Source organism: Arachis ipaensis, chromosome B6 (assembly GCF_059453495.1).
Source record: "Arachis ipaensis isolate K30076 ecotype BB chromosome B6, ASM5945349v1, whole genome shotgun sequence".
In the NCBI taxonomy this organism is placed as follows: Eukaryota; Viridiplantae; Streptophyta; class Magnoliopsida; order Fabales; family Fabaceae; genus Arachis; species Arachis ipaensis.
In genome coordinates, this window is record NC_142441.1 from 91,297,682 (window position 1) to 91,321,754 (window position 24,073).

The 24,073-nt window shown below is 39.3% G+C and overlaps 1 non-coding gene across 1 annotated transcript; it reads left to right on the top strand.

Annotated features, from left to right (window-relative positions):
- Positions 1-23,706: 23,706 nt before the first annotated feature.
- LOC148561740 (small nucleolar RNA R71) lies at positions 23,707-23,810 on the top strand. The gene has a single exon (XR_015887676.1). It is a non-coding gene; the product is annotated as a small nucleolar RNA R71 (small nucleolar RNA).
- The last annotated feature ends 263 nt before the right edge of the window (positions 23,811-24,073 follow it).

Here is a 24,073-nt window from a genome sequence, read left to right on the forward strand (position 1 = left end):
GTATACTGACCATGCTGCTCTTAAATATCTACTCACAAAGCAGGATTCAAAACCCAGGCTCATCAGATGGGTATTGCTTCTGCAAGAGTTTGATATAGAAATAAGAGATAGAAAAGGGACAGAGAACCAAGTGGCTGATCATCTGTCCCGGATAGAGCCAGTGGAAGGGACGTCCCTCCCCTTTCTTGAGATCTCTGAGACGTTTCCTGATGAGCATTTATTTGCCATTCAGGAAGCACCATGGTTTGCCGATATTGCAAACTATAAAGCTGCAAGGTTCATACCCAAGGAGTACAACAGGTTACAAAAGAAGAAATTAATTACTGATGCAAAGTATTACTTGTGGGATGAACCCTATCTCTTTAAGAGATGTGCAGACGGAATAATCCGTAGGTGTGTGCCTAGAGAAGAGGCACAGAGGATCCTATGGCATTGCCATGGATCTCAATATGGAGGCCATTTCGGAGGTCAGCGAACAGCCACGAAGGTCCTCCAATGTGGCTTCTATTGGCCCACACTCTATAAAGATTCCCGAGAGTTTGTACGTAACTGTGACAGTTGCTAAAGAGCTGGTAATCTGCCTCATGGTTACGCCATGCCTCAACAAGGAATCTTGGAAATTGAGTTGTTTGACGTATGGGGAATTGACTTCATGGGACCTTTCCCACCATCATACTCAAACACTTATATTCTAGTGGCAGTTGACTATGTATCAAAATGGGTTGAGGCTATTGCCACACCCACCAATGATACTAAAACAGTGCTGAAGTTCCTCCAGAAACTTATCTTTAGCAGGTTTGGTGTTCCTAGAGTACTAATAAGTGATGGGGGCACTCACTTCTGCAATAAACAGCTTTACTCTGCCATGGTTCAGTATGGAATTCGCCACAAGGTGGCCACTCCATATCATCCACAAACCAATAGGCAAGCTGAAGTCTCTAATAGAGAATTAAAGAGAATCCTGGAACGGACAGTAAATACCCGCAGAAAGGATTGGGCACGGAGCTTGGATGATGCTCTGTGGGCTTACAGGACAGCATTCAAGACCCCTATAGGGACCTCTCCATACCAACTCGTGTATGGTAAGGCATGTCACCTGCCCGTGGAACTGGAACATAAGGCCTACTGGGCAACCAGATTCCTAAACTTTGATGCCAAATTAGCAGGAGAAAAACGATTGCTCCAACTAAATGAGCTAGAGGAATTCAGATTCACAGCTTTCGAAAATGCCAAGCTTTATAAAGAAAAATAAAAAAAATGGCATGACAGAAAGCTGTCATCTAGAATCTTTGAACCAGGACAGAAGGTCCTGTTGTTTAACTCTAGACTCAGGCTATTCCCCGGGAAACTGAAATCCCGGTGGAGGGGACCATACGTGATTACAAGTGTATCACCATATGGTTATGTGGAGCTTCAAGATATTGATTCTGATAAGAAGTTCATTGTCAATGGACAGAGAATCAAGCATTATCTTGAAGGCAACATTGAGTAAGAATGCTCAAGGCTGAAGCTAGATTAAAAGCTCAGCAAGGTCCAGCTAAAGACAATAAAGAAGCGCTTGCTGGGAGGCAGCCCAGCCATGGGGCAACAATCCTCTAAGCATTTTGCCCTATCTTTATTTTTATTTTTATTTGGTTATATAAAGTTCACTGACACTAAAGTGAGGAATCATTTACAGAAGACCTCGGCACACAAAACAGAGAAAAAAGAGCTCACTGGCAAGAAAACGCCAGTAAAAGTGTATTTTGGGCGTTCAACGCCCAAAATGGGCATCCACTGGGCGTTGAACGCCAGTAATGGTAGCAATCTGGGCGTTCAACGCCAGAAATGGGCACCCACTGGGCGTTGAACGCCAGTAATGGCAGCAGCTGGGCGTTGAACGCCCAGGAGAGCAGCATTTGGGCGCTGAACGCCCAAAACAGGCAGTGTTTGGGCGTTCAAACGCCAGGATGGCAAGGAGGAGCCAAATTCATTTTTCCACACGTTTTTCCATTCTAATTTCAAATTTTATGTTTCAATGCATGATTTTTACATAAACATGTTAAGAACCCTGATTTCTAAAATCCTTAATTTCTAAAAATCCCTCTTTCCAAATTCAATCCAACTCTTCTCAAATCTTTTCTAAAAACAAATCTATCTTTTTCACTCTAAAATCTTTTCAACTAATCGATATCTTTTTCAAATCTCCTTATTATCTTTTTCAAAATCTAGATTTATCTTTTTCAAAAATCTATCATATCTTCTCAATTTTAAACTATATCCTCTATCTTATCTTTTTCAAATCAATCTTTTTATCCTATCTTTCCCATTTTTTCGAAAACCCACCCCCCCATCCCTTTAAATATGGGTTCGGCCTCCCTCCTCCTCCATCAACAATTGCACCTAGCTCTCCTTCCATCCCTCTCTTTTCTTTTCTTTTGCTTGAGGACAAGCAAACCTCTAAGTTTGGTGTGGTTATCCGAGATCACTAAGATCATGGCTCCTAAAGGAAAACAACCCACTTCAAGAGGCAAGAAAGAGAGCGTTCCAAAACCACTTTGGAATCAAGGGAAGTTCTTATCTAAAGAACATTCGAACCATTATAACAAAATAATGGGTCTGAGATCAGTGATCCCGGAAGTTAGATTCGATCTAAAAGAAGATGAATGCCCGGAGATCCAGGAGCAATTTCGAATCAGGAGCTGGGAAGTCCTAGCTAATCCTGAAACGAAAGTGGGAAGGAACATGGTCCAGGAGTTCTATGCTAATTTGTGGCAAACTGACAAGCAGAAACTATCTGGGACTGCTCTCTATGACTATCGGACCGTGGTCAGAGGGAAGATTGTTCATACCCACCCTGATAGGATCAGGGAGATCTTAAAGCTACCTCAGCTGAAGGATGATCCAGACTCCTTCAACAGGAGGATGATGAGATCAGACAAGGGCCTGGATAAGATTCTAGAGGACATATGTATCCCTGGAGCCAGGTGGACCACCAACACAAAGGGTGTCCCAAATCAACTCAAGAGAGAGGATCTCAAACCAGTCGCCAGAGGATGGCTAGACTTCATTGGGCATTCTCTGTTGCCTACTAGCAACCGTTCTGAAGTCACAGTTAAAAGAGCAGTGATGATCCATTGCATCATGATGGGAAAGGAAGTGGAGGTTCATCAGCTGATTTTAGTTGAACTCTACAAAATTGCTAACAAAAATTCTAAAGAGGCCAGGTTGGCTTATCCAAGCGTGATTTCTCTGCTCTGCAAGGACGCTGGAGTAAGGATGGGAATAACTGAGTATATCTCAGTTGAGAAGCCAATCACCAAAGCATCAATGGAAAAACAACAAGCACAGGATGATCCCATCAAGAAGAGAGCACAGGAATTCCTCCCAGAGATCCCTCAATCTGAATACTGGGAGTATCTTGAGACGTCTGTTACCAAGATACGGGAAGCTATGGAGCAAATAATAAAAGAATAGAAGGAACACAGTCAAATGCTGACCTATATGTTTAAAGAACAAGAGGAGCAAGGGCGTGACTTAAGGGAATTGAAGCGCCAAAAGTCTTCTCTTGCAGGACCAAGCACCCCAAGGATCAGAGGAACCCCCGTTCCCCCAGAATAAAGGTTGTTAATTTCTAATTTCTGCCTTAACTCTGTGACAGTGTCCTTATAGAAGTTTACCTTAGGAGTCATATAGTAGTAATTAGTATCTATTTTGATTTTATCTCCAATTAAGCTATAGTTTATTTTTCTCATCATCAGCAAACATGAATAAAGTAGTAGATCTTTTGAATAAGAGGCAATAAAATTTCGAGTTTTAATAAGAGAAATTCTAATTAGTTAAATGTGGTGGCAATGCTTTCTGTCTTCTGAATGAATGCTTGAACAGTGCATATGTCTTTTGAATTTGTTGTTTAAGACTGTTAAATACGTTGGCTCTTGAAAGAATGATGAACATGAGACATGTTATTGATAATCTGAAAAATCATAAAAATGATTCTTGAAGCAAGAAAAAGCAGCAAAGAACAAAGCTTGCAGAAAAAAAAAATATAGAAAGAAAAAGAAAAAGCAAGCAGAAAAAGCCAAAAGCTCTTAAAACCAAGAGGCAAGAGCAAAAAGCCAATAACCCTTAAAACCAAAAGGCAAGAGCAAATAAAAAGGATCCCAAGGCTTTGAGCATCAGTGGATAGGAGGGCCTAAAGGAATAAAATCCTGGTCTAAGCGGCTAAACCAAGCTGTCCCTAACCATGTGCTTGTGACGTGAAGGTGTCAAGTGAAAACTTGAGACTGAGCGGTTAAAGTCAAGGTCCAAGGCAAAAAGAAGAGTGTGCTTAAGAACTCTGGACACCTCTAATTGGGAACTTTAGCAAAGCTGAGTCACAATCTAAAAGGTTCACCCAATTATGTGTCTGTGGCATTTATGTATCCGGTGGTAATACTGGAAAACAAAGTGCTTAGGGCCACGGCCAAGACTCATAAAATAGCTGTGTTCAAGAATCATCACACTGAAATAGGAGAATCAATAACACTATCTTAATTCTAAGTTCCTATAGATGCCAATCACTCTGAGCTTCAATGGATAAAGTGAGATGCCAAAACTGTTCAGAAGCAAAAAGCTACTAGTCCCGCTCATCTAATTAGAATCTGAGCTTCACTCAAAAACTCTGAGATATTATTGCTTCTCAACCTATTAGTCTTCTATTTTATTTGTCTAGTTGCTTGAGGACAAGCAACAGTTTAAGTTTGGTGTTGTGATGAGCGGATACTTTATACGCTTTTTGGGGTTAATTTGATATAGTTTTGAGTATGTTCAAGTTAGTTTTTAGTCTATTTTCATTAGTTTTTAGGAAAAATTCATATTTTTGGACTTTACTATGAGTTGTGTGTCTTTCTGTAATTTTAGGTATTTTTCTGGCTGAAATTGAAGGAGCTGAGCAAAAATCTGATTCAGGCTGAGAAAGGACTGCTGATGCTATTGGATTCTGACCTCCCTGCACTCAAAGTAGATTTTTTGGAGCTACAGAACTCGAAATGGCATGCTTCCAATTGCGTTGGAAAGTAGACATCCAGGGCTTTCCAGAAATATATAATAGTCTATACTTTACATAAGGATAGATGACGTAAACTGGTGTTCAACGCCAGTTCTCTGCCCAATTCTGGCGTTCAGCGCCAGAAAAGGATCAAAAGCTGGAGTTGAACGCCCAAACTGGCACAAAAACTGGCGTTCAACTCCACAAATGGCCTCTGCATGTGAATTACTTAAATCTCAGCCCCAGCACACACCAAGTGGGCCCCAGAAGTGTATCTCTGCATCATCCATCATAGTTTACTCAATTTTTGTAAACCTAGGCTACTAGTTTAGTATTTAAACAACTTTTAGAGACTTATTTTGCATCTCATGACATTTTAGATCTGAACTTTGTACTCTTTGACGGCATGAGTCTCTAAACTCCATTGTTGGGGGTGAGGAGCTCTGCTGTGTCTCGATGAATTAATGCAAGTATTTCTGTTTTCTATTCAAACACACTTGTTCCTATCTAAGATGTTCATTCGCGCTTAATTATGATGAAGGTGATGATCCGTGACACTCATCACCTTCCTCAAACCATGAACGTGTGCCTGACAACCACCTCCGTTCTATATCCGATTGAATGAGTATCTCATAGATCTCTTAATCAGAATCTTCGTGGTATAAGCTAGAACTGATGGTGGCATTCATGAGAATCCGGAAAGTCTAAACCTTGTCTGTGGTATTCCGAGTAGGATTCAATGATTGAGTGACTGTGACGAACCTCAAACTCACGAGTGCTGGGCGTAGTGACAGACGCAAAAGGATAGCAGATCCTATTCCGGCATGATTGAGAACCTGCAGATGATTAGCCGTGCGGTGACAGCGCATTGGGAATCTTTTCACTGGAAGGATGGATGGCAGCCATTGACAACGGTGATCCACCTACACACAGCTTGCCATAGGAGGACGTGCGTGCGTGAATCAGAAGACAGAGGAAAGCAGAGATTCAGAAGACAAAGCATCTCCAAAACTCCAACACATTCTCCATTACTGCATAACAAGTAACCTTTAATTTATGCTCTCTTGGTTATTCGCAATTCAACTGATAAACATAATTGACTTCCTGACTAAGATTTACAAGATAACCATAGATTGCTTCAAACCAACAATCTCCGTGGGATTCGACCCTTACTCACGTGAGGTATTACTTGGACGACCCAATGCACTTGCTGGTCAGTGGTACGAGTTGTGAAAAGTGTGATTCACAATTCGTGCAGCATGAGGCATTTGGTATCTATGGTTGTTGTTGTGGTTTTGTTGTGAGTGTTTGTATGGTTGGTTATGGTGGTTTTGGTTGGTATTGTTGTGAAATTGGGAAGAAGATTGGTTATTGTTGTGGTAATTAGAAGATGAGTTGCCTTGGTTCCATCTTTAATTGTGGTTGTTTCCTAGAGCATTGTCCCTCCACCCTTGATTGGAACTATTACCATGAGAGTAATTATTTTGGCCTTGAGATTGATAGGGTGGGCGGTTGTTGTAGTTCACATTGGCTACCGCAAGAGTGTAATCCTCTTGGACTTGATGGCATTGGTCATTGTGATGTGCGGTACTAGAGCATAAACCATATACTCTACGAGGTCCTTCAAGTTAGAGGTTTTGAGGTGGGGCTTGGATAGCTTGGATTGATTGAAATGCCTTTTGTTCTTTGCGAATCTCTATGAGGAGAGTGGTCATGTCTCCAAGCACTTTAGTCAAAGCCGATTCGGAAGGAGGTGCTTCCACCACACTCTTGGGAGGATTGTTCCTCACCCTCACATGTTGGGTAGCCTCGGTGACATCATTGATCAAACTCCATGCTTCTGCCGCCGTCTTGTTCTTAGAAAGGGAACCACCATTTGAGGCGGTGAGCAATCTCTTGTCTGCCGCACAAAGACCTCCAGTGAAATAGCTAATGAGCAAATGAGTGTCTAACCCATGATGTGGACAAGATTCCAACAACCTTTTAAATTGAATCCAGTATTCATAGAGTGTCTCTTGGTCTCTTTGCATTATACCGGAAATTTCCTTCCAAATGTAGTCGGTCTTCTCTAGCGGAAAGAACTTATCTAAGAACTCTCTTTTTAATAGGTCCCATTCAGTTACCACTTCATCAGGTTGGGAGTAAAACCACTCTTTTGCCGACCCCTCAAGAGAGAAGGGGAAATCAAAAACCATGATAGCAATCTCATCGGCACCATGCCTTTGAGCCGTAGAACAAGCAACTTGAAAGTTTCTCAAGTGCCTAATGGGGTCTTGGCCCGGTAGTCCATGGTACTTAAAAAGCAAGTTAATTAGACTATTCTTCAACTCAAAATTCAGATCAAGATTCGGATACCTAGCTTGCAACGGTTGAAGAATGAGATCCGGTGCTCCTTGTTCGTGCAAGGTAATCCTATGTGGCTCCACCATGTGGTTTTCACTTGTAGTATGCAAAGATGTATTAGTAGTGCCAACAGAGGAACAGGAAGTTGTGGACTCTAAGTCACTCTCGGTTCCGTCTAGTGTTTCGGAAGGTTCCTCAAGAGAGGCCGAAGCACTAGCCGTGTAATCCAACCGCCGCTTAGCTTGCCGAGTGTGTAACAAGGTTCTTTCAATTTCGGGATCAAGCTCGGCTAAGCTAGAATTCGGTTGACACCGAGTCATTCAACTAAGAAGTCATAGCTCATGCATTAAAGGAAATCTAAACTAAAAACAAATTAATAAAAGCAAGTAAACTATCTACAATATTCACATATTCACATAACCAATATCAAAGCACACGTTGTAACCATTCCCCGGCAACGGCGCCAAAAATTTGATAGATGAGAATTGCCGTTGGTCCAGATTTTATCAACAAATATCATGTCATTGTCATAGTATTGTTCTAAACCAACATATAATTCCCTTCAATCAAATTTTGATTTGGTTATCACAAAGTCAACCCCAATATAAAGTAACCGAGAGTATTGGTCTCGGGTCGTCCTCAAGAGAATGGGCAAACATGTGCATCAATATTGGTTAGAATTCCGGGGTTGAGAGTTATAAACAAGAATTTAAACTACTAAACTTAACATGCAGGAAATCTTAAAGTGCAAGAAACTAAATCAAAGCAATTAAAGCCAAGTGTAAGCAATTTCAATCTAGTAAGGGACATATATAAATCTACCTCTATTCTAGAACTAAGTAAACAACTAAACTAACTATAACAAGAATCAAGCAATTGGGATTTTTGGGTTTCAAATATGAATAATAAAAGGAACTCTTGGCTAGGCATGGGAATTGGGGTCACCATCCTTGTCTGATAACCATATCTTGACAATTATGAGGAACCAAGCTCATTAAGTCTATTTCAACACCTGAAGTACGTACAATATCTACTTCAACGCTTGAAGTACGTCAAATGGCTTGATCAATCTCAACTTATAAGTCCTAATCCAACTACTAATTGGCTTAGTAGTAGATTGGTGTCAATGGATATCAAATTGACCACTAAGGGTTCTCAAATCACCAAAGCAATTAGACCCAATGACTCAAGTTCACCTAATTCCCATAGCCTAGGCCAAGAGTATAGAAAACTACTCCATAATCAAAGGAAACATTTCATCAAACACATGGTATGCACAAATAAAAGACATATTCAAATTGCAAATCAATTGGAAATCACAAATACCCACTAGCAATCATCAATAGAAAACAACTCAATTAACACTATCAACCATAGAAAACATCAATACACTAATAAAACTTCAAGATCCACAAGTTCATAAAGTGATAAGGAAGGGGAAACAACAAGAGAACACAAATTCAACACAAGATCTAAACAAAATTATAACTAGAAAACTCAAATTAAGTATTTGAAACTAAAATTAACAAGACCCAATTCAGAATTTCAATAAGGGAAGATAAAACACAAACTAAATCTAGAGAGAAGTAAGAATTTCTCTCTCTAGAAAAACAAGAACAAAAAACTAGCTAAAATTATGTGTAAGGTGTGAATGATTGATCCCCCCTTTCCTCCATCAATTCCTGGGTCTTTTTCATGTAGAATCAAGTTGGATTTGGGCCTGGAGCCTCCCAGAAATCGCTAGCCATGATTTCATTAGTGAAGTCACATGCTGGGTGTCACGCGTCATTTGAGTTCTGCGCGCCATGCGTACGCGTTGAGAATGTGTATGTGTCGGTCACTGCTGCGCTAATCCACGCGTGCGCGTCGCCTCCAGTTCTGCAAAGCTCCATTTTTCATGTCCCTTCCACTTGTGCATGCTTTCTTTCCATCTTCTAGACCATTCTTGCCCTATAGATCCTGAATCCACTCAACAAACACATCACGGCATCGAATGGTAATAGAAGAGGACTAAAGTATAGCATTTTCAAGGTTAAAAGAAGCATGTTTTAAGCCAAGAAGCAAAATTAGGAAGGAAACACAAAAACCATGAAATTTATAAGAATAAGTGCGGAAAATATTGATAAAACCCCCCAAATTCTACCGAAGATAAATGAAGAGAGAACTTTTGCGTGGTCTAGAAATTTGCAAATAAATCCTCATTGCAGGTATAGCTTCTAAACCAACAAAAGTCCTTTCTTACAAACATTTTGTTTGTCACTTAAGCAAACCCAATAAAATTGATAACCGAGTATTTAAACCTCGGGTCATCTTCTCAAAGAATTGCAGGGAGGTGTGTCATTATTGGTTATGGGTTTTCTGGGAAATTTGGAGTTTGGGCAATGGGCACAGGTATAATCATAAATTAAAGCAATAAAAATAAATAAGAAATTTTATACAATTAAATTAAAAGCCTTGACCCGGAGAAGATTAATTGGAAGTTCTATCCTTGTTGGATTTTTCTCAAGATCAATTGATAATTGAAGGTTACTTCTACTTAGTTCTCCTTTACCAAGTAAAGTAAAAGAAATTCAAGTAAGTTGGAAGTCTACTTCTATTCACAAGTTCTAATCCTCTCCCTTGGGAAGGATTAGCGTTAGTGACTAGAGAGCCAGCCAACAATAAACCCAATTACAATTTAACTCTTGAGTAATTTAACTCAAGGGTCTCCAAATATTAATCAACTCCAAAATCAAGTTGGGAACCTACTCCATTGACATGGATGCCAATTTCATATAATAAATGACTAAATAAATACTTGAGGATAATCAAACAAATAATGGGGTAAATAGAAAAATACTCTTTGCATTAATAATGTCATAAAATCTTTCCAATTGTAACTTTGAATAAGGATTAAAGATATAAAAGAGTAAGGAAATAGAAAACAAACTAGAATAATAAAGTCCTCAATGGAGGTAGTAATATCTAACTCAACAGCATAAAAGTAGAAATCCTAATCCTAAGAGAGGCTCTCTCTAAAAGCTACATCTAAAACTAAAATTATGAATTATGAGCTGATGATTGTGAATGGATGCATTCTCCCACTATATATCCTCTAATTTGTGTTTTCTGGGCCGAGAACTGGGTCAGAAACAACCCAGAATTCACTGGTTTCGAATTCAAACACGCTGGTTTTTTCGCCACTGCGACGCGTCCGCGTAGATCACGTGTTCGCGTCACTTATCGTCAGGGAAACTATGGCAAATTATATAGCAAATCAAAGCCCCAGACGTTAGCTTTCCAACGCAACTAAAACCGCATCATTTGGACCTCAGTAGCTAAAGTTACAGCCGTTTGAGTGCGTAGAGGTCAGGCTGACAGCTTTGCAGTTCCTTCAACTTCTTGTATTCCTTCCATTTTTGCATGCTTCCTTTCCATCCTCTAAGCCATTCCTGCCCTATAAACTCTGAAATCACTTAAGACACATATCAAGGCATCTCATGGAAATAAGAGAGGATTAATTTTAGCAATTTAAAGGCCCAGGAAACATGTTTTCAATCATAGCACAAAATTAGGAAGGAAAACGTAAAACTATGCAAATAGTATGAATAGGTGGGTAAAGAGTTGATAAAATCCACTCAATTGAGCACAAGATAAACCATAAAATAGTAGTTTATCAACCTCCCCACACTTAAACAATAGCATGTCCTCATGCTAAGCTCAAGAGAAGCTATAAAGGAGTGAAGCGGAATGGTAAAATGTATGAAATGAAATCCTATCTATATGAATGCAAATAAATGCAAAATATTTCTACCAACTTGATGAAAAGTAAATAAACCTTTCAAGAACAAACATGAACTGGATTTCACTAATTCAAATCATAAAAAATGAAGTACAAATAGACTTGCAGAAGAAAATAGCTCATGAAAACCGGGAACAAAGAATCGAGCATCGAACCCTCACCGGAAGTGTATACACTCTAATCACTCATGTGTTTAAGGTTTCGATTCTATCAATTCTCTACTAACCTTGCTTTCTAAGGCTTGCTCTTCATCTAACAATCAACAAAAATTTAATGCACAAAATACACATATCAAGAGGTCTTTTAAGGGTTGTAATGGGGTTAGGGTCAAGGTAGGATTGTATTTGGCCAAGTGGACTAAAATCTGAATCCTTAATTAACTTAAACTTTCCACCTAACTTTAGACAATCCATGTAATTACAATGCAAAATCTAACTGCCCATTAACTATGTTTTCCACATATTCATGCATCCGATTTTGAGTACAGTACATATGCATTGCTTTCATCATTTAACTTGGGCCATTTTGTCGCCTTTTAAATGCAACCAATCAAATAGGCTCAAAAATCTCATAGGTTTTGTGTGTTCGAGCTCTAAACCATGTTCCAGTATAATATTTCTTCAAACAAGTGTAACATTAAATTTTATTCAAATTAGTGAAATGCTCTAAAAGGTTTCTTGAAAAAGAAAATATTACTTCAACCAAGTGGTAAAATATGCACAAAATCAAACAAATATGCAATCAAACAACTAACAAGGAAAATAAACCATTGGTGTTGAGATAGAAGAGTAACTAACCCATGGAGATCGGTATTGACCTCTCACACTTAAAGATTGCACCGTCCTCGGTGCATGCTAAGATGTACAAGTGGACGGGTTGCTTCAACTGATACTTTTCTCCAAAGATTGTGCAGGTGGACTTGTTTGTCATTCCATTAAGAAGCTTTTCCTCTACCTTTGTGGTGGCCATCCTAAAAGAAGAGGGAAAAGAAGAAAAGTAACCCAAAACATAGATAGAAAATAAATAAAATATGGGTGCTAATGCCAGATAAGAAGGGCCTCAATTACATGGTATCTACAACACGCAAGTGAGAAAATAGTAGAAGCATACGGCATATCAATAGTGCAAGAATTACAACAATGGGGAAGAGGGTGTGGGTAATGCGAAATAGTGTAAGTGCATATCAATACAAAAGAAATATCAGTATTATAAAATTAGCATTGACTTATGAATAATAATACCCAACAGTGTAAAACAAGTCACTGAGCACCAAAATAGTATCAGAAAAGACACAACAGTTGAATATGAACAAGTGACACCAATGGAAAAATAATAAATTTAGAAAAGAAAAGAAAAGAAAAATATGCACAAAATTAAAATGCAATGAATGAAATATACGAATAAATTAAGTAAAATAGAATGAAGGTGAAAAATAATGAGAAGTGAAAGAAATAAATAAGAAAGAAAGAAGAAAAAAAGAAAAGATAGAAGAGATTAGGATTTAGAAAATAAAAGACAAGATAATTGGCGCTGATCTGGATAAGTTGTACGGCGCAGGCGACGCGGACGCGTGAGTGACGCGGTCGCGTGGTGCGCGATAAGGTCAGGTGATGCGGACGCGTGGGTCACGCGATCGCGTGGCCTGATTTGTGTGATTAGCGCGAGTGCAGCCTCGCGTTCGCACAACTCTTTGTTCGAAACTCTTTTTGCCAAATTTCTGGGTGACGCGGTCGCGTAGTTGACGCGATCGCGTGGATGGCTATACTCTGAAAAATGACGCGGACGCGTGGGGCACGCGTTCGCGTGAGTGGGCTTGTGCTTCCAGCATGGGTCCAGCCCCGTTCCAACTCAACTTACTGCCAAACACCCTTTTTACGTCAATTTTTAGGGCACACATTCGCGTGGGTGACGCTGAGGCGTGGGAGGCATTTTTCGCAAATGACGCGGGCGCTAGCTTTCTAACGCAACTGGAACCGCATCATTTGGACCTCTGTAGCTAAAGTTATAGCCGTTTGAGTGCGAAGAGGTTTGGCTGACAGCTTTGCAGTTCCTTCAACTTCTTGTATTCCTTCCATTTTTGCATGCTTCCTTTCCATCCTCTAAGCCATTCCTGCCCTATAAACTCTTAAATCACTTAACACACATATCAAGGCATCTAATGGTAATAAGAGAGGATTAATATTAGCAATTTAAAGTCCTAGGAAACATGTTTTCAATCATAGCACAAAATTAGGAAGGAAAACGTAAAACCATGCAAATAGTATGAATAGGTGGATAAAGAGTTAATAAAATCCACTCAATTGAGTACAAGATAAACCTTAAAATAGTGGTTTATCAATAAACCACAAAATTGGGGTTCAGTCACGCTTTGCAGCGGTTTGCTGACTCATTCTGTGAAGGCACTTGGCATCTCCCTCAAGATTGATACCGAGTTGGCACTCAAAGTCGGAAGCCGTACCAGACGAGCCTGATTATCCCTACCTAAAAAAATAATGTCCAAGCACTCAAATCCTTTCTTTTAGTTGGTGCTTACTATGCTGCAATTTAAAACTCAAACCGAAGATATAAGGCAGTTCCAGAATGGTTGGATGGTAGAATTATAATCTAAAGAGTAAGCTCTCACTATCAGATTAATGTGAAAAATTGTATATTCTAAGCTTATTATAGATTGAAGGTTTTTTCCTTTTCTACATAGGCGTTGGTCATATAATGCCATATGCTGAAGTTCATTTTATCTTCTGATTTTGTTTTCCCTTTTTATAGTTGAAAAATGGTAACAAGGGAAAATCTTGTCCAAGAAAAGCTTCATTTGCACAATATATCTAATGGTATAAGGTCAATTTATTATAAGCTTCATTTACATACACATTGCATTGGTGCCTATATAACAAAAACTATCGCCTGTTATTTTAAATAATAGTGTAGCCATGTAGGATCAAATGTATATATCGTCATCATCATCATCATTCTAAATGGATATCAAAGTAAACATTAGAATGTAGTTTACGAAAAGACGCCAAAAAGGTCTTGAACTCTTGACTTGTTGTCTGGTGATGCTCTTTCTTCACCAGGAAAAAAAAGAATTTGACATATATGTGATGCAGGTAATGCAAAGCCTCATAGACCTAGGAGCACTTCAACCTACAGGGGATTTATCATCAGTAAGAACCTTAAGTTGATTATTTAGTTTAACAAGCAATTGAGGTGTACGTTATGGTTCACATAATTGTATTAAGCTTGCATGTCTAGTTTTTCTTGAACAATCTGCTTAACCAGCACTGTGGTAAAGTTTGTATCTCAATATTGTATTATTCCTTCAGCTGATTGTTTTATTGATGCAAAAATAATTGTTCTTACTCGATTATTCAAAAACAAAATTATATTTCTGTGGCAGGATCTATTTGTTATAGCACAAGATCAGCCATTCCGTTTTCCATCTACCTTCACCTTTGTTATTAGGGTCTTTTCAACAATTGAAGGTTTTTTTTTCCTTTCTTTTATAATCATCCATTTCTCAGTGAATGATAGCTTTGATTTTTTTATTAGTTTGTTAACTTTGGAAGTTTTTGACAGGCATAGGGTACACTGAATCCAGATTTCTCGTTTGCAAACATTGCTGCACCTTATGTACAGGAACTTCTAGATTTAAAGCAGAGGCCGCAAACTGGGCCGCAAATCATGGAGCAGATAAGGAATCTTACATTGATCTCTGAAATTGTGAAAAAGTAGAATGTTTACTTAATGAAAAGTCAAACCTTCTATTGTTCAAATCCAGCATTGTTAGGTGTTGCAGTTTGGATTGGCTTTGGAAAAGTTTACATCTTAAGTACTAGCTAGAAAGAAATTGAAGAATTCTGTGCTTACCTTCAAATCAATTTTATGTCAATGTGCTTTGTAAATGTGGTGTTACTTATCAAATAATCTATCTTGAGTTCTAACTTCTTAGGCATAAGGTCTTCTGTTTGCGTGTTTGATTTCAGGCGTGGCGTGTATATGATATTCATAGTTATAGGCTTGTAGCATTTTTTTTGTTTAGATTTGTAACATGATTTATTACTTTTGAAGAGAAATTTGTGTATCAATATTTTGAGTTTAATGAAATATCTCATTTTGTAGTGATTAATTCAGTATATTTATATTATGCATAATAATAATAATTGTTGGCAAAAATAACTGAGATTCTAAAAAAAAGATAGTTCGTTGCTTCTAAGAAAATGAGTATAATATAACTAAAAGAAGTCTTAAGATTTTAGCGACAATAACAATTGCAACTAAAAGTAAATAACATTATAATTTTATAATTATTTTCAGTGGCCATATAAATTGCCGGTAAAATGGGTTTTGGCAGCAATAGTAATGGCCGCTAAAAGTGAATAATATTGCAATTTTAGAATTACTTTTGGTAGCCATATGAATTGCCAAGAAAATGGTTGCTAAAAGTTATATACTTTTTGCAGCCAATAAAAAGGTCTTTACCGGCAAATGTTATAATTGCCGTTAAAGCCTTTTAGCGACAAAGCATAAAACGGCTAATTTCTAATTGCCGGTAAATGTATTAGCGGCTATTTTTATTGCCGCTAAAAGCAAAATAAATGGCCGCTAAAATTGATTTTTCTTGTAGTGGTAGGATGTGCCTGTATGTATATGTATATCATGTAAGACTTGTTAACAAAATCTGTTTATAGATAAAAGAGACCGATGATGTATACATAATCAATATAGAGAAAGTTTTGAGAATCAATTCTATGTGCAGCCGATTTGAATAACTTTTTAAAAATTCTAATATTGAAATTCAAAATAAGAATTAAGCTAAAAAACACGCCTCACCCAATATCAGCCTATCTCCCACTCCAATTACTCTTCCCCTGAATCCACAACTCTCGCCCCCCTCGTATGTGCCGCTCTTCCCTACGGCCTCGCCCTCCGATCCAATGCATGCACCACTCACCCCTACTTCCTCTCCCAATTACTAGTTTTGGATATTTTTTTGTAACACTCCGTTTTTCCACAAAATTAATTCTCACAAATTCTGTGATGAGAATTCGTAAGCATCTAAGAATCACCATTCACCATAATATAATAAGGCGGACTTAGATAAGATAAGTGTAAAATGTAACATCCTATCCCACAAAGCCTTACGCTATAGTCGTAAGTCAGAGGTGGTGAGGTATTACGACCTCTAAAAGCAAAATATATACATATATAATTGAAGGATATAAATATAGCTAGGAGCCTGTGAAGAAAGATAACAGAACAAAAGTCGCATCACACTCGTGCACATTGAAGAAAAATAAGCGTCAGTCAGAAAAGAGCGATATATATATATATATATATATATATATATATATATATATATATATATATATAAGATTCAAAAAGATACATAATGATACTAGTCTCGACCTGCAAAGACAGGGCCAGCTAGATAGTATAATACAGCCCAGAAAGATACAAAATATACAACATGTTTCTCCATAATCAACCTCTAAGAGCAGGGATATACAGTTACAATATACAAAAGTGGAGAACAACAATATCTAAAACAAAATAAAACCCAAAAGACAATCTTCACTTTCGAGAGGAAACCAGCATGCTCAACGAGGTGCATCACATCCTGCATCTGTAAAATAAATATTTCCCAAAACGGGTGAGAACCAAAAGGTACCCAGTAGGGTAATCATTCCGAATAGAGATCATGTAAAAAGATAAAAACCCGCTTGGAAATCTTATACTCCAATCAACATAAAGTTCAAGCGTAGGGTCCCTTCTAAACCAAACAGGGTAATCAGAGCTAAAACTCAGCTAATTAATGATCTCAAATTTTTAACTCCACTCAATGCACATCATTAGTTGTAACAACCCAATTTTTGGTACGTCAGGATCATAATAGAAATTGAGCGCTACCAACTTGTCTTCCTAATTATTATCTATTATTTATTATATGAGCCTAATTCGTTGTTAAAAATGTAGTTATTTTGCGAGGTACTTTTTTTTGGAAAAGTTTTGTCTAACGTTTGGAATTGATAACCAGAATCATTCATTGCCAGCACAAAAATAATAACAAATAAAACATTTATACTCAACCACACTTCTATATATCTGGTGCACGAAATTGTGATGTCCAGGCTCGAACAATCCCTGGCAACGTGAGCAACTTGGTGCGCGTAATCGTGATTACACACTCATAATTTGTCACAACTTCGATACAACTAACCAGCAAGTGCACTGGGTCGTCCAAGTAATACCTTACGTGAGTAAGGGTCGAATCCCACGGAGATTGTTGGTATGAAGCAAGCTAGGGTCACCTTGCAAATCTCAGTCAGGCGGATATAAAATAATCATGGAGTTTTCGAATAATAAATAATAGAATAGGGATAGAGATACTTATGTAAATCATTGGTAGAAATTTCAGATAAGCGAATGGAGATGCTTTTCGTTCCTCTGAACCTCTGCTTTCCTGCTATCTTCATCCAATCAGTCTCACTCCTTTCCATGGCTGGCTTTATGTGATACATCACCACTGTCAATGGCTACTTTCGGTCATCTCTCGGGAAAATGATCCAATGCCCTGTCACGGCACGGCTAATCGTCTGGAGGCATCACCCTTGCCAATGGCTTCATCTTATCCTCTAAGTGAATAATATGCTCACGCACCCTGTCACGGCACGGCTATTCATCTGTCGGTTCTCGATCATGCTGAAATAGGATTTACTATCCTTTTACGTCTGTCACTAACGCCCTGCAATCGCGAGTTAGGAGCTCGTCACAGTCATTCAATCATTGAATCCTACTCGGAATACCACAGACAAGGTTTAGACTTTCCGGATTCTCTTGAATGCCGCCATCATTCTAGCTTACGCCACGAAGATTCTGGTTAGGAGATCTAAGAGATACTCATTCTAGCTTAATTCATGTAGAACAGAAGTGTTTGTCAGGCACGCGTTCATAAGGGAGAAGGATGATGAGCGTCACACATAATCATCACCTTCATCACGTTCTTGGGTGCGAATGGATATCTTAGAAGCGAAATAAGAAGAATTGAATAGAAAACAATAGTACTTTGCATTAATCTTTGAGGAACAGCAGAGCTCCACACCTTAATCTATGGAGTGTAGAAACTCTACCGTATGAAAATACATAAGTGAAGGTCCAGGCATGGCCGAGATGGCCAGCCCCCTAAACGAGATCAATAGTCTCCTAAGATGAACAATGGATTAAAACTGAGACCAAAGATACCTAATACAATAGTAAGAGGTCCTATTTATAATAAACTAGCTACTAGGGTTTACATGAGTAAGTAATTGATGCATAAATCCACTTCCTGGGCCCACTTGGTGTGTGTTTGGGCTGAGCCTGAATGTTGCACGTGCAGAGGCCATTTGTGGAGTTGAACGCCAGTTTCTGTGCCAGTTTGGGCGTTCAACTCTGGTTTTGGATCCTTTTCTGGCGCTGGACGCCAGATTTGGGCAGAAGGCTGGCGTTGAACGCCAGTTTACATCGTCTATTCTTGGCCAAAGTATGGACTATTATATATTGATGGAAAGCCCTGGATGTCTAATTTCCAACGCAATTGGAAGCGCGCCATTTCGAGTTCTGTAGCTCCAGAAAATCCACTTTGAGTGCAGAGAGGTCAGAATCCAACAGCATCAGCAGTCCTTTTTCAACCTCTGAATCTGATTTCTGCTCAAGTCCCTCAATTTCAGCCAGAAAATACCTGAAATCACAGAAAAACACACAAACTCATAGTAAAGTCCAGAAGTGTGAATTTAACATAAAAACTTATGAAAACATCCCTAAAAGTAACTAGATCCTACTAAAAATATACTAAAAATAATGCCAAAAAGCGTATAAATTATCCGCTCATCACAACACCAAACTTAAATTGTTGCTTGTCCCCAAGCAACTGAAAATCAAATAGGATAAAAAGAAGAGAATATACTATAAATTCCAAACTATCAATGAAACAGAGCTTTAATCATATGAGCGGGACTTATTGCTTTTTGCCTCTTGAATAGTTTTGGCATCTCACTTTATCCATTGAGGTTCAGAATGATTGGCATCTATAGGAACTTCAGATTTTGAATAGTGTTATTGACTCTCCTAGTTCAGTATGATGATTCTTGAACACAGCTTCTTTATGAGTCTTGGCCGTGGCCCTAAGCACTTTGTTTTCCAGTATTACCACCGGATACATAAATTGCCACAGACACATACTTGGGTGAACCTTTTCAGATTGTGACTCAGCTTTGCTAAAGTCCCCAATTAGAGGTGTCCAGGGTTCTTAAGCACACTCTTCTTTTGCTTTGGACCTTGACTTTAACCGCTCAGTCTCAAGTTTTCACTTGACACCTACACGCCACAAGCACATGGATAGGGACAGCTTGGTTTAGCCGCTTAGACCAGGATTTTATTCCTTTAGGCCCTCCTATCCACTGATGCTCAAAGCCTTGGGATCCTTTTTATTTGCCCTTGCCTTTTGGTTTTAAGGGTTATTGGCTTTTTCTGCTTGCTTTTTCTTTTTCTTTATAATTTTTTTTTTCGCCTATTTTTTTTCTCTTTTTTTTTTTTCCTGCAAGCTTTGCTCTTTGCTACTTTTTCTTGCTTCAAGAATCATTTTTATGATTTTTCAGATTATCAAATAACATGTCTCCTAGTCATCATTCTTTCAAGAGCCAACATATTTAACATTCTTAAACAACAACTTCAAAAGACATATGCACTGTTCAAGCATACATTCAGAAAACAAGAAGCATTGTCACCACATTAATATAATTAAGCTAAGTTCAAGGATAAATTCAAAACTCATGTACTTCTTGTTCTTTTGAATTAAAACATTTTTCATTTAAGAGAGGTGATGGATTCATAGGACATTCATATCTTTAAGACAAAGTTACTAACTACTAATGATCATGTAGTGAAGACACAAACATAGATAGGCACATAACATAGAAAACGAAAAACAGAAGAAAGAAGAACAAGGAATGAATCCACCTTAGTGATGGTGGTGTTTCCTTCTTGAGGAACCAATGATGTCCTTGAGCTCTTCTATGTCTCTTCCTTGTCTTTGTTGCTCTTCCCTCATTGCTTTTTGATCTTCTCTTATTTCATGAAGCATGATGGAGTGCTCTTGATGTTCCACCCTTAGTTGTCCCATATTGGAACTCAATTCTCCTAGGGAGGTGTTGATTTGCTCCCAATAATTTTGTGGAGGAAAGTGCATTTGAGGCATCTCTGGGATCTCATAGAAATGAGCTTCTTGCGCTTCTTGAGCTCCATGATTGGGCTCTCTTGCTTGCTGCATCTTTTTCTTAGTGATGGGCTTGTCCTCTTTGATGAGGATATCTCCCTCTATGTCAATCCCAGCCGAATTGCATAGGTGGCAAATGAGGTGAGGAAAGGCTAACCTTGCCATGGTGGAGGACTTGTCAGCCACCTTGTAGAGTTCTTGAGGTATAATCTCATGAACTTCCACCTCTTCTCCAATCATGATACTATGGATCATGATGGCCCGGTCTATAGTAACTTCAGACCGGTTGCTAGTGGGAATGATTGAGCATTGAATAAACTCCAACCATCCTCTAGCTATAGGCTTGAGGTCCAATCTTCTTAGTTGAACCGGCTTGCCTTTGGAGTCAATCTTCCATTGAGCTCCTTCTACACATATGTCCATAAGGACTTGGTCCAACCTTTGATCAAAGTTGACTCTCCTTGTGTAGGGGCGTGCGTTCTCTTCCATGTATGGCAAGTTGAACGCCAACCTCACATTCTCCGGACTAAAATCTAAGTATTTCCCCCGAACCATTGTAACATAGTTCTTTGGATCCGAGTTCTTACTTTGATCATGGTTCTTGGTGATCCATGCATTGGCATAGAACTCTTGAACCATTAGGATGCCGACTTGTTGGATGGGATTTGTTAGAACTTCCCAACCTCTTCTTTGAATTTCATGTCGGATCTCCGGATACTCATTTCTTTTGAGTTTAAAAGGGACCTCAAGGATCACCTTCTTCTTGGCCACAACATCATAGAAGTTGTCTTGATGGGCTTTGGAGATGAACCTTTCCGTCTCCCATGACTCGGATGTGGAAGCTTTTATCTTCCCTTTCCCTCTTCTAGAGGATTCTCCGGTCTTTGATGCCATCAATGGTAATGGAAAAACAAAAAAGCTATGCTTTTACCACACCAAACTTAGAATATTCGAAAACACCATATGGGTGGGTTTGGGTGGGAAATTGGTTTTGAATTTTGAAGGTAGGTGGAGTTTATGAGGTAGGTTTATGGGGAAGAGTGGATGGATGTGAGTGGTGAAGAGGTGATGGGGAAGAGAGTTTGAGGTGATTGGTGAAGGGTTTTTGGGGAAGAGTGTTTATGGTGTTGTGTGAAAGAAAGTGGTGAGAAGAAGTGAGTGGAGGTAGGTGGGGATCCTGTGGGGTCCACAGATCCTGAGGTGTTCAAGGATTTTACATCCCTGCACCCATTAGGCATGTAAAAATGCCTTTGTACCCAACTCTGGGCGTTCAGCGCCAGGTTGGTGGCCATTTTGGGCGTTCAACGCCCATTTGTGTGCCATTTCTGGCGTTGAACGCCAGAACCATGCCTGTTCTGGCGTTCAGTGCCCAGAAGCTGCCCATTTTGGGCGTTCAGCGCCAGAACCATGCTTTGTTCTGGCGCTGAACGCCAGACAGATGCTCCTCCAGGGTGTGATTTTTCTTCTGCTGTTTTTGATTCCGTTTTCAATTTTTCTATTTATTTTGTGACTCCACATGATCATGAACCTAAGAAAACATGAAAAACAATAAAAATAAGAATTAGGTAAACATTGGGTTGCCTCCCAACAAGTGCTTCTTTAATGTCAATAGCTTGACAGTGGGCTCTCATGGAGCCTCACAGATGTGCAGAGCTTTGTTGAGACTCTCCAACACCAAACTTAGAGTTTGGATATGGGAGTTCAACACCAAACTTAGAGTTTGGTTGTGGCCTCCCAACACCAAACTTAGAGTTTGACTGTGGGGGCTCTGGTTGACTCTGCTTTGAGAGAAGCTTTTCAAGCTTCCTCTCCATGGTTGCAGAGGGAGATCTTTGAGTTTTGAATACAAGGGAGTTCTCATTCCATTGAAGGACTATTTCACCTCTGTCAACATCAATCACAGCTCTTGCTGTGGCCAGGAAAGGTCTTCCTAGGATGATGGATTCATCCTCTTCCTTTCCAGTATCCAAGACTATGAAATCAGCAGGGATGTAAAGGCCCTCAACCTTTACTAAAACGTCCTCTTCTTGTCCATAAGCCTGTTTTCTTGAACTGTCTGCCATCTTTAGTGAGATTTTAGCAGCTTGCACCCCATAGATTCCCAGTTTCTCTATTACAGAGAGGGGCATGAGGTTTATACCTGAACCAAGGTCACACAGAGCTTTAAAGATCATGGTGCCTATGGTACAAGGTAATATGAACTTTTCAGGATCCTGTCTCTTCTGAGGCAATGTCAGTTGATCCAGATCACTTAGTTCATTGATGAACAAGGGAGGTTCAACTTCCCAAGTATCAATGCCAAATAATTTGGCATTCAGCTTCATGATTGCACCAAGAAACTTGGCAGTTTGCTCTTCAGTAACATCCTCATTCTCTTCAGAAGAGGAATACTCATCAGAGCTCATGAAGGGTATAAGGAGGTTCAATGGAATCTCTATGGTCTCTAGATGAGCCTCAGAGTCTTTTGGTTCCTCAGAGGGAAGCTCCTTATTGACCACTGGACGTCCCAGGAGGTCTTCCTCCTTGGGATTCACGTCCTCTCCTCTCCTCACAGGTTCGGCCATGGTGCTTATGTCAATGGCCTTGCACTCTCCTTTTGGATTCTCTTCTGTATTGCTTGGGAGAGTACTAGGAGGGATTTCAGTGATCCTTTTACTCAGCTGGCCCACTTGTGCTTCCAAATTTCTAATGGAAGACCTTGTTTCATTCATGAAACTCACAGTGGCCTTAGATAGATCAGAGACTAGATTTGCTAAATTAGAAGCATTTTGTTCAGAGTTCTCTGTCTGTTGCTGAGTGGATGATGGAAAAGGCTTGCTATTGCTAAACCTATTTCTTCCACCATTATTAAAGCCTTGTTGAGGCTTTTGATCCTTCCATGAGAAATTTGGATGATTTCTCCATGATGAGTTATAGGTGTTTCCATAAGGTTCACCTAAGTATTTCACCTCTGCTATTGCAGGGTTCTCAGGATCATAAGCTTCTTCTTCATAAGAAGCCTCTTGAGTACTGTTGGATGCATCTTGCATTCCATGCAGACTCTGAGAGATCATATTGACTTGCTGAGTCAATATTTTATTCTGAGCCAATATGGCATTCAGAGTATCAATCTCAAGAACTCCCTTCTTCATAGGCGTCCCATTGCTTACAGGATTCCTTTCAGAAGTGTACATGAACTGGTTATTAGCAACCATGTCAATGAGTTCTTGAGCTTCTGCAGGAGTTTTCTTTAGGTGAATGGATCCACCTGCAGAGGTATCCAATGACATCTTTGATAACTCAGACAGACCATCATAGAATATATCCAGGATGGTCCATTCTGAGAGCATGTCAGAAGGACACTTTTTGGTCAACTGTTTGTATCTTTCCCAAGCTTCATAGAGGGATTCACCTTCTTTCTGTCTGAAGGTTTGAACATCAGCTCTAAGCTTGCTCAGCTTTTGAGGAGGAAAGTACTTGGCTAAGAAAGCCGTGACCAGCTTATCCCAAGAGTTCAGGCTGTCCTTGGATTGAGAATCCAACCATAATCTAGCTCTGTCTCTTACAGCAAAAGGGAAAAGCATGAGCCTGTAGACTTCAGGATCTACTCCATTAGTCTTAACAGTATCACATATCTACAAGAATTCAGTTAAGAACTGAAAAGGATGTTCAGATGGAAGTCCATGAAACTTGCAGTTCTGCTGCATCAGAGAAA